This window comes from Diabrotica undecimpunctata, chromosome 10 (genome assembly GCF_040954645.1).
Source record: "Diabrotica undecimpunctata isolate CICGRU chromosome 10, icDiaUnde3, whole genome shotgun sequence".
NCBI classification, from domain to species: domain Eukaryota; kingdom Metazoa; phylum Arthropoda; class Insecta; order Coleoptera; family Chrysomelidae; genus Diabrotica; species Diabrotica undecimpunctata.
This window is the reverse complement of record NC_092812.1, coordinates 67,686,509-67,696,435: the sequence shown is the minus strand read 5'-3', so window position 1 is coordinate 67,696,435 and position 9,927 is coordinate 67,686,509. Positions and strand designations below refer to the sequence as shown.

The window sequence follows — 9,927 nt, the reverse complement described above, 5'->3', positions numbered from 1 at the left end:
GGAACACTCTTGTCTGCACAAAGGTTAGTAAGGTCTTTTTTCTTCTTTTCAGTTATTGGCAGACTGCCAGTGCAAGCCTTTTCTAGTTCTATAATATCCATGCTTTCTAAACCTTTTCTTGTTTTTTTCTTGGTAGATCACGACGATCACTTGAGAAAGGCACTCTGCCGAAACTGCTGTAGTCATAATAATTTAAAATAAATTTTGTAAGAAGTGTTGAAAACAAAGTTTTCAGTGTTTTATTGTTAGATAAAATTAATTTCCATCAAGTAACGGTCGAATCCGTCACTTAATAATAAATTTATTCCTTTTATTTAATGTGACACAATTCTAAAATTCTCACTGATACAGTTTGAAAATATCTAAAATTATCTGCTATAGTGGCACAACTCAAATGTGTCGGTATTACATAAAAACTTGATATCGGCAGGGTTCGACTTCCACTGCACAACTAAAAAGGGCCAGTATTGACATTTTTGCTATTATTATTGTGTCAGTTTTGCACGTCATAAATAAGGCTTTTTCAAGCCCTCTGGTGATGTTAACTCAATTTTGTCAATTTTTGAGTTAAGCCACTATTGCATACAGCCGATGATATGGTATTGTTGCCATCTTTGAACCCACTCTTGTGAGTTTTTCTTTTCAATTATTTCCAGTCAATTTCCTTATTTATAAAAATGACTACCCCTTCTTTTTAATCAATTCAAGATTTTGTATTACTAATTTTATGTAATATTGTTCGGATGGTATTTTCTGGCAATTTAATATTATTAACTATTTTTAATAAGAATTAACTAAAACTTCAGTTAAAAATACGATTTTTTTATCTTTATTTTTGAAAAAATATTTTCAAAATAAACGTATTTTTAACTGAAATTGTGGTTAATTCTCATTAAAAATAGTAACAATTATTAATTTTATGTAATTTATGTTATTTTCTTAGTCGCTTAACAGAAGTGTTTGCTCTTGCGCAAGTTGACAAAAAATTCAAAAAGCGAGTCTTCAATGCGCTCTCAGAGTTTGTTAATTGGCTATAATTTTCTACGAATTTTCGGGTGTGTGCGTGCACTCTACTATTAAGCCCAAACAGAGCAAGAATAATTAGAAGAATATATTATTATCACAGTCACATATTAATCGAAATAACAGCGCGCAGCGCACATTGAGTCGAGTTTCATGTTATAACCTCCCATTCTTAAACATCTTATAGTTAGTTGTTTTTGCTATTGCTAGTGTAGTGTAGTGCGTTAGTAGGGTTCAAGCTATGAGACAGTGAAGATATTGTATGAATTAACAATGCTGTGTGTGTTTTTGTAAAGCGTGTGTACAATCGGCGTGACAGTTGGTGTTGAGGTACGTACATGTTTATTCTTAGGCCTTAGATAAGTCTGGTACTTTGTACATTGAACAGGTACGTAAATAAAATTTAATGCTAATTTACCGCGCGGCACACCTATTCTGAAAATTCTTTTATAAAATAGTTAAAATCTCATTTCACGGCGACTGCACAAGGTTCTCTATTTTTTGTGTTCCCCGCTAATTTTATATTTGAAGCGGACGCATAGGTATCTATTTATTTATTTATTTTATAAGTCATAGAATTCTAAGACTTTTCAGCTGTAATCAAAACATTTTCTCTACCTTTACTTTAATTTTTTTGTGCCAATCTTTTCCCGCTGGTTTCTTCATCCATATTCCCAAGCCATCAATTTTACAATATTTATTTGACTGGTTTGGGCTTAACTGGCAGATAAATATAATCCGATAAAGGCAAAATATCTAATAAACTCGCAGAAAAATCGTGCTAACGTCTGAGCCCAGTACTATTTTTTTTTCACTCTTTTAAATTGAAAATCCTGATATAGTTGAGCATTGTCCATCATAATTACCCTAGTTAAACGAACAAAGAATGTATTAATTGTTATCTCTCTGCATAGAAACTTTTCCTACCATCTTCAGGCACAATGTAATAAAAAAACCAAAAAGGTTGTTAACTGTAACTGTAACAAAGTCACAAAGTTTACTTTTTGATCTAGTGTTATCTAGTAGGTGGAGTGTTGATTTTTTATAGTATATAGGGATTTATTGTTTCTCCTCTCAATATCTCAGTCTTCTCCAGTGCATAATGTCTTTATTTTTCCATGAAGCAGCGGGCATATTAGTTGTTTCTTCTTAAATATATGGAGCATTATCGATAATAATCACGGAAGGTATGCTGTCACAATACTAGTTGCTTTAGATTAACAAGAAAATATTAATTCTGCAGTTTCTACAAAGCCATTTCTGCTACCTTTATGTACCACAATATGCCTTTCTTCATTCGACTTCATTACTATGTCTTATGGAGTTACTGTCACAGCTTTAAAGTTAAAGCAAAGAAGATAGACGCTTCTAAGCGTCTATCTTCTTTGGTTAAAGTGTGTAAAAAGTTTCCAGGGCGCATTACGGAATTTAAAATCAAACTTCCACATAAATTACATTCTGTTTTGTTTCTCCACTGGACAGATAGCTCCATCTCATAACAGATATGTATTGTGGTGGTGTGCATTTGGGAATAAACGGAATATTTGAATAAAATATAGCTGTTTTGATTTACTACATTATTACCTGGAAAGACTTCAATGCACCTAGATTAACAGACGAGAATGTATAGCACCAGTGGCAAATTTTTAAAACAGCAATTATGTAGACAGGTAAAAAGTGATTTTAATAACAAGATACAAGGAAAAAGACTATAGTACAATTGAAAATTATTGATAGCACATATTTTATAGCAAAGGTCTAAATACAGGGTCATTGCAGAAAAAAACGTAATAATTGATTTCTTCTAATCTGAATTTTTATTCGACTTTAATATGACCCCCCCCCCCCCCCCCCGACAAACCTCAAATTAAATACATCATAAAATGCAAATAAACAAACCCTAAGGGATTAAGCAATAACTGAACGCCTCAGTGGCGTAGAATATAAAATTACTTTAATATAAAAAAACTAAAATAATACCCACATTAATTTTTATAGAAATACTAAATATTGGTTTATGACATTTCCTTACCATTTAATAATAATAAATATATTTCTGGTACTAGAGACATCATCATCAGTTTCTTCATTTCCAACAGAAATAATAATTGGTTTTATTGTTTCCTCTATTAACATATCGAGTTTCCAGAATGTTTCTTCCTCTGCTATGACACTTCTTATAACTTTTTGTCAATTGTCTCAAAACTTTTTTGTCACAACTTGATATGGAGTTAGATAATAGTTGACGAACATCTTGAAGATTAAATGTTGTATTATTTCTCCTGACATATCCCTTCATTTGAGCCCAGATTAGTTCAATTAGGTTGAGTTCACAGTGATAAGGAGGTAATCGCAACACTTTTCCATGTTCTTTTGCTATTTCATCTACACTATACTTCTTATATTTTGGTGAATATTGTTTGCATAGCTGCAATAACTCTTTTTTTAGTAAACTTTCTGCTGGTACTACTAGGTCTTTGGTTGTTAGTCAATCCAAGAGTTCTTGCTTTCTGCATTTAGTGTTAGGAACGGTTCCTTTAATCTTGAATGGTAACTGGCTTTGTCTATGACTATTACAGAATTGGTCGGTAATAAATCTATCATTTGACTGAAATATTGCACAAAAACATCAGCAGTCATCTCTTCATGGTAGTCGTTCGTGAAATTTGAAATAAAATCTAGCAAGCCTCCATCAACAAATCCTTTATCTCCTCTAACATGAGTGATAATTAAACGGCGACCTTTACCATTTGGAAATTTTAAGCCCATAGACAAACCTTCCACAAATGCCTGACGAGCATTTGTAACCAGTTGCAAGTTTTTTTACAAAATGTCCTTCATTTATCCATGTTTCATCTAAATAAAAAATATTTTTGCCTTCTCTCCTCAGTTTTCGAATTTCCTTTAAATATTGCTTTCTTCTACAAATAATTTCTTCTTTCTCTATGAGCGCAGATTTTCTATTGTTATTCTCATAAACGAACCCTAATTCACGTAAAGTTTTCCACAATGTATCTCTTTTAATGTTTGGCCAAGATTCGTCTTCATTAATGTCTACTAAAAGTTTATCCAAAGTAGGAATCTTTTTTTGTACATAAAATGAATGAACTTTTCTTCGAATTGATTGTTTTACAGTATCGTTTATATGAATGGGTTTTCTCCTTGTTGACGTTTTAGGTACTTCTGTAATACTTCCACTCTTTCGTTGCTTTAAAAATCTATAAATAGTTGCTTCTCCAACTCCCGTCATATTTGAACACTTAAAGACTATACTCCGAACAGTACTTCTAAAATGCTCATGTACAAGAGCATCATGTACATTTAACACTAAAGTTTTCATTGACATGATTAAAAGACACTTTAGTTCATTAATATCACTTTTTATTAGAGAATTAACAATTCTGCGTGGTATACTCACAGGACTTTACAAACACAACCTGTTAATCTTAACTAAAATGATTCTCAATCTGCAAAACACGTTCTGCCGCTTAGAAATTTTAATCCTTTCTAAGAAAGTTGAGGGCTGAGAGATAAAGTAAGAAAAGAATTGAAATAAATTGGTATGTTTAAAAATTTTAGGTAAAACCCAAACATTTTCAGAGCAATACTGAATATTTTATTTTAGAAAATATCCGTTACTGTTTTATGATGGTATATTTAGAGAAATAGAAAACTTTCAAAATAAATATGAAATTCAATTAACATAAAAACGGAAAGAATTAGAGGACTACATACAAGAATTATTTTAAGACCAAATACAAAATTCTTTTGCAAATAGTCTAAGAGACTTAGGATGCAAAATTATTACTACAGACAATAATTATGCAATAAGAAACCAGTTAATCTTTTAGTCCATGCCAAATACCAATTAATCATTAATCAATGACAAAAATCTGAATATTTTCGTAGGATCCTTCAATAAAATATGCACAACAGATTCTCCGAAAAATGTTGAAACAGACATTTTAGGTGTACCAAAAAAGGCTAATTTAAAAAAGAGGACACTTAATCTCATGTCACGGACTCATTTTTCTTTTCTTTTTTCTTTATTTTGGGCATCCAAGCATTCCTGTCCTTGACGTTTCCTGGTGTTACATTATTATTATATTTGTCGTTCATTGCATAGATAAAACTAATAGATTACCTTCCTTGAAATTACCTCAACAAAGTTATTTGTATAGTAATTCGTCTATAAATAGGATAAACGTCATGTATATTAACACAGGTAAACAGGTACTAATAAACAGGTATTCAAAACTCTAAATATAATTTCACTTTTCAAAACTTTGACAATATTTATATTAAATAAATGAAACTGGTAGTCATTTATTTCAGTTTTATATTTTTTTAGGTTTTGTCGATTTTCTCCAATCAAGATTTAGCTTTTTTGTTGAACTTTTTATTCAATATTTTAGTATGATTTTGCTAATCATATAACTTTGAATTTTCCTGTCCTTTCTATCATAGACACCGCCCCAATTATCCACTAAATGGATCTCTCAGTACCAAGCTAATTTTATGTACATAATACATAAAACCTCAAACACCTAAAAACACAGTCTCCTGGTACGTCCCTTTTTCAGAATTACATTATCTTGTTATAAGTATTTATTTTCTTTGTCGTTAAGAACTGAATAACACATATCCAAATACATAAAAGAAGCATCTTTAGACATCACCATTATATTTTAAATAAAATATCTATGTGCAAACGCTGTAATCAAATTATTCAAACAGTCCCCTGTTAAAATTTGAAAACCGCTCTGAGTCAAATTTTGTTTTGGTGTGGGACATTTAGATCGTGAAACGGAACGTAATCGGTGTGAATTTTGTTCTATTGTGGAACTAAACAGCCAACCTTTATTTCGTTTAGTGCTAGGTATTACTGCGTTCGCTGGTGAATCCCGCGTCTGAGCCGATAGTGAAAACAGTTCCCTGGTACTTAAGCTTTTTTTTACTAAAATTTAAAAGGGAAATTCCCAGTGGTTGGCTGTATACAACATTTAAAAAAAAACTTACAATCAAGTACAAACTTCTTTTTGTACAACGGTATAAAAGTTTATTATTAAATTTTTTTAAAAATTATACAAAGTGGATTTATAAATTTTAGAACGTTTTCGATCATATCAGATCATCCTCAGTGAAAAACGTCTATATAGTGTATATAGTATTTGGAACTAGCCATATGTTGAGGTCAGATGACCCTTAAATTACATAATTTGAGTAATTAACATTATAATTAATAAGACAGTAGGTCTCGATCTTATAATATTATGCATAAGATAAGTATATGGACAGAAGAAACAGGCATGACTCTTTCAACAGAAAAATGCTATATTATGTTTTTTCCAGTCATAGACTACGTGCTCCAGAGAGATTAACTCTGTGTGGACGTACCCTGTCGGTAGTTAAAGAGTTTAAGTATTTAGGTATTATTGTTGACACCAAGCTACTATATTCGCGCCACATAAGTCACTTAATAAACAAATGTGAGAAAGGCTATAATTTGCTTAGGTGTGTAACAAATCGAAGTTGGGGCGCAGCTCCTGGTATAGCTTTATTGTTTTATAGAGCCTACGTGCGTTCTATCATTGACTATGGATGTTGTTTATACAGATCCTCTTGTAATACCAACCCAAACAAAATAAACAGAGTTCAATATAAATGTCTTAGAACTTGCATCGGTGGGATGGTATCATCACCGGTGAAAGCAATACTGGATGAGTGTAATGAATTAGCTTTGGACTTGCATCGGCAGCTGTTATCACAAAAATATCTTTTAAAACTAAACTCTCTTGAGTCAAACATGATCAACAAATTAAGTGATATTGCAAAAGAAGACTTAACAAACCGCTATTGGAAAATAAAAAATTCTCCTCCACTTGCAGAAGTTTTTGTTGAGACTAATGCTGATCACATTTCTCTTAGTAAAAATAAAAAATTGTTTATGTATACTATACCCTTTAGATCGCTAATAAAACCACACAGAGTTATAATACCCAATTATACAGAATATGATAATATAAACCATACCCTTTTAAAATCCATATTGGGTGGATTAGTCAATAAGATATTTATATATACAGATGGATCCAAAACAAAACACGGAGTTGGCTGTGGAGTTTTTATTCAAAATACAAAACAATCATTTATGTTTAAATTACCATAAATATGTAGCATATATACTGCTGAACTTATAGCAGTTTTGAAGGGCATTACTTGGTTAATATCAAATAATTTACGAGAGGGGGTAATACTAACTGATTCTAAGTCAGCCTTGGAGTCAATAAAAATCATAAAATTTGAAAGAATGAAATGTCCTATATTATGCAATGTAAAAAAATTGATCGCAGATTTAAATATAACATTTGTATGAGTCAAAGGTCATATAGGTATACTAGGTAATGAAAAAGCTGATAGTTTGGCCAAGGAGGCAGTACAAAACGGAGTTCATTGTAATATTTGTACAATACCAGACGTCTCTAATTTGATAAAAAATAAAATAATGTTAAAATGGGAACGACAGTGGGAAAACGTTGTAGAAAACTCACAAAATACGTATTTTAAAATACATCCAACTCTACCATCTCCACCCCAATATATTTTCAACTATCCCACTTCAAAATTCTTTTCGGCAAGTGTTTTTCGACTTGAAACAAATCATGGGCGATTTCCATCGCACCTTGCTAAGCTGGGCATTATACAGTCATCGGCCTGTAGTTGTGATCAGAAACGGAGATCTAAACCATGTATTCTTCGGTTGCAAAAAACATTTAAAAAAATCGGATGATTTAATTCGTAAATTCATTAAAATGAAATATTTTCTTCCATTAAATCTACGACACATTTTGCTAACTGCCAATAGAAACACCTTAGAACTTCTAGTAAATTTGATTAAAGAAGTAAAAATAGAAATTTAAAGCAGCATAACCCACAACTCTGTATTTATATTATAAGAAAAGTTCTGTATACAATTTTCTGTGGCCAATGGACTTGATTCCGTGCCATTACCTTTCCACACACACACATACACTAGGTCTCGATGATAAATACATTTTTTAAGGGAACGCATAATTTCCCAGCTCGAAAAAGGGAACCTTATGCCCTGAGAGGTACCAACCAACTGTTAGTGTTACCTTTCAGGACACATGTCACAGGGGACTGGACTTATCAATTATATAACATCAATCAATCAATATCAATCTGAACATATCAGATTTATGAAACAACTTTTCGTTATTAAAACTCTGAAAATAGTAAACAAAGACTAGGGGAATATTTTCACTAACGGTTGAGACGCGAGGTTCACTAGCAGACACAGTAGTAGTAGTACTAAACAAAATAGCGGTTGCCCACTTAGCTTTACAACAGATTTTTAATGTCAGTTTTGACTAAAGATTGCAAACATTAGCAGATCCAGATTTATGTCTAAAAGGAAGGAAATTATTTTAATATTTTCCCATATCTGTACCGATTTTTGAGAAATAAGTTAATTTTTTCCTGAAGTACAACGTTACACTGATTTTTTTGTAAGGCCTCGTATAATTAATATTAATAAATTTAGTTACTTCGAAGGTACAAATTATTCAAAGCATTATGTCAATCTAAAATATCGGTTGTGATAATTAATTAGCAGAAGAAATGTTTTTTTTGTTTTTTATATTTTATTATGACTGACTTTAGTGTCACAAAATTAGAGTGTTTAAAATACTGTCCAATGAAACTTAACAAAAATAATTGTTTTTGTCCATAAAAATATTCCCTTGGAAGGCTACAACAGTCCTCCGTCGCAGGATTGCATAAAATTGTTCATAACTCAAAAACCAAGAGGAAAATGTGTGGCTTTCTTAAAGATATATATTTAATTTATAGACTACATGCGTACATGCCCATATCACATTTTTAAAGGGTCATTTGATCCACTATGAATCACATAAAAATCAATACTACAATATGTAATAACAACTTTAGAAACTATGCCGTCAATTTTATCGGTACAGGTGACTACACTGGTAAATTAATCTTACCACCTGGGGGGCATTTTGGTCCCCCAAGAGGGGGGCATTTGGTACAGCATTAGGTACAAAAATATTGGTATCAGCAGCAGGAGCAATCTTTAATTTTCGGAAAATTTTGACCCCATTTTCGGCAATTTGATACAGTAAGGCATTCATACACATAGTTTCAGATCGTTATTTAGATGCAGTGCTGTACATATCGGCTGGTGGCTTGCTAGCGCAACCCTTGATTTTAACCCCTATCCGTTGAAGACTTGAGAATAGAATTGTTACCACTTTTTTGACAAAATATAATTAAAAACTATCAAGCTAATTCATAGTCAGTATATAATAAATGGAACAAATTAAAAGTTAAACAAAAACAAACAGTTTTGTATAGAAAATTTCCAAATAGCAGACCCAGGTATTTTTTTACTACTAGTATCTTTCTACGTTCGGTTGATTCCTGCAAAGCTGGCTTTAGTTCTGTCAATTGTTTTTTTGTAATTTGTGTTTGGATTACGGTTCAAGAAGTCCTCTTAGCTATTGACCTACAAATGGGGTTCTGACATCAAAATTCACCTAATCTGCTCCAAAAGCTCAAAGAAACTTTTCACTGTTCTATTCAACTGTTCTGTATTCTTTTATTTTCCAAGTCTTTCAAGTCTTGTAATTCCTCTCACAGCCTTCAACTTTCACAGCCACATGACAGTGTAGGCGTGGCCATTGTCTTATAAATTTATAGCATTGCATCGTTTCTCGTCTTCTGGTTCAATGTTCTGTGAATTGCTTAGCATATATATACAACCTGCCAATTTTGTAATTATATTCTCGAAGTTTGTGTAAATATTGATGTCTTATTTATTAATATCTATTTTTCGAAATTAGAAATTTGTTTTTTTTCCCA

The 9,927-nt window shown here is 31.7% G+C and overlaps 1 protein-coding gene across 2 annotated transcripts in view; it reads left to right on the top strand.

Annotated features, from left to right (window-relative positions):
- Positions 1 to 1,192: 1,192 nt before the first annotated feature.
- Positions 1,193 to 9,927, top strand: part of cv-c (RhoGTPase activating protein) — a 195,908-nt gene continuing 187,173 nt past the window's right edge. Inside the window, exon 1 of one of the 2 annotated variants that reach the window (XM_072546484.1) lies at positions 1,193 to 1,353. The gene's annotated coding sequence lies outside the window, so the exon portion shown is untranslated. Of the gene's footprint in view, positions 1,412 to 9,927 lie in introns of both variants that reach the window. The other variant, XM_072546485.1, reaches the window with a different exon arrangement.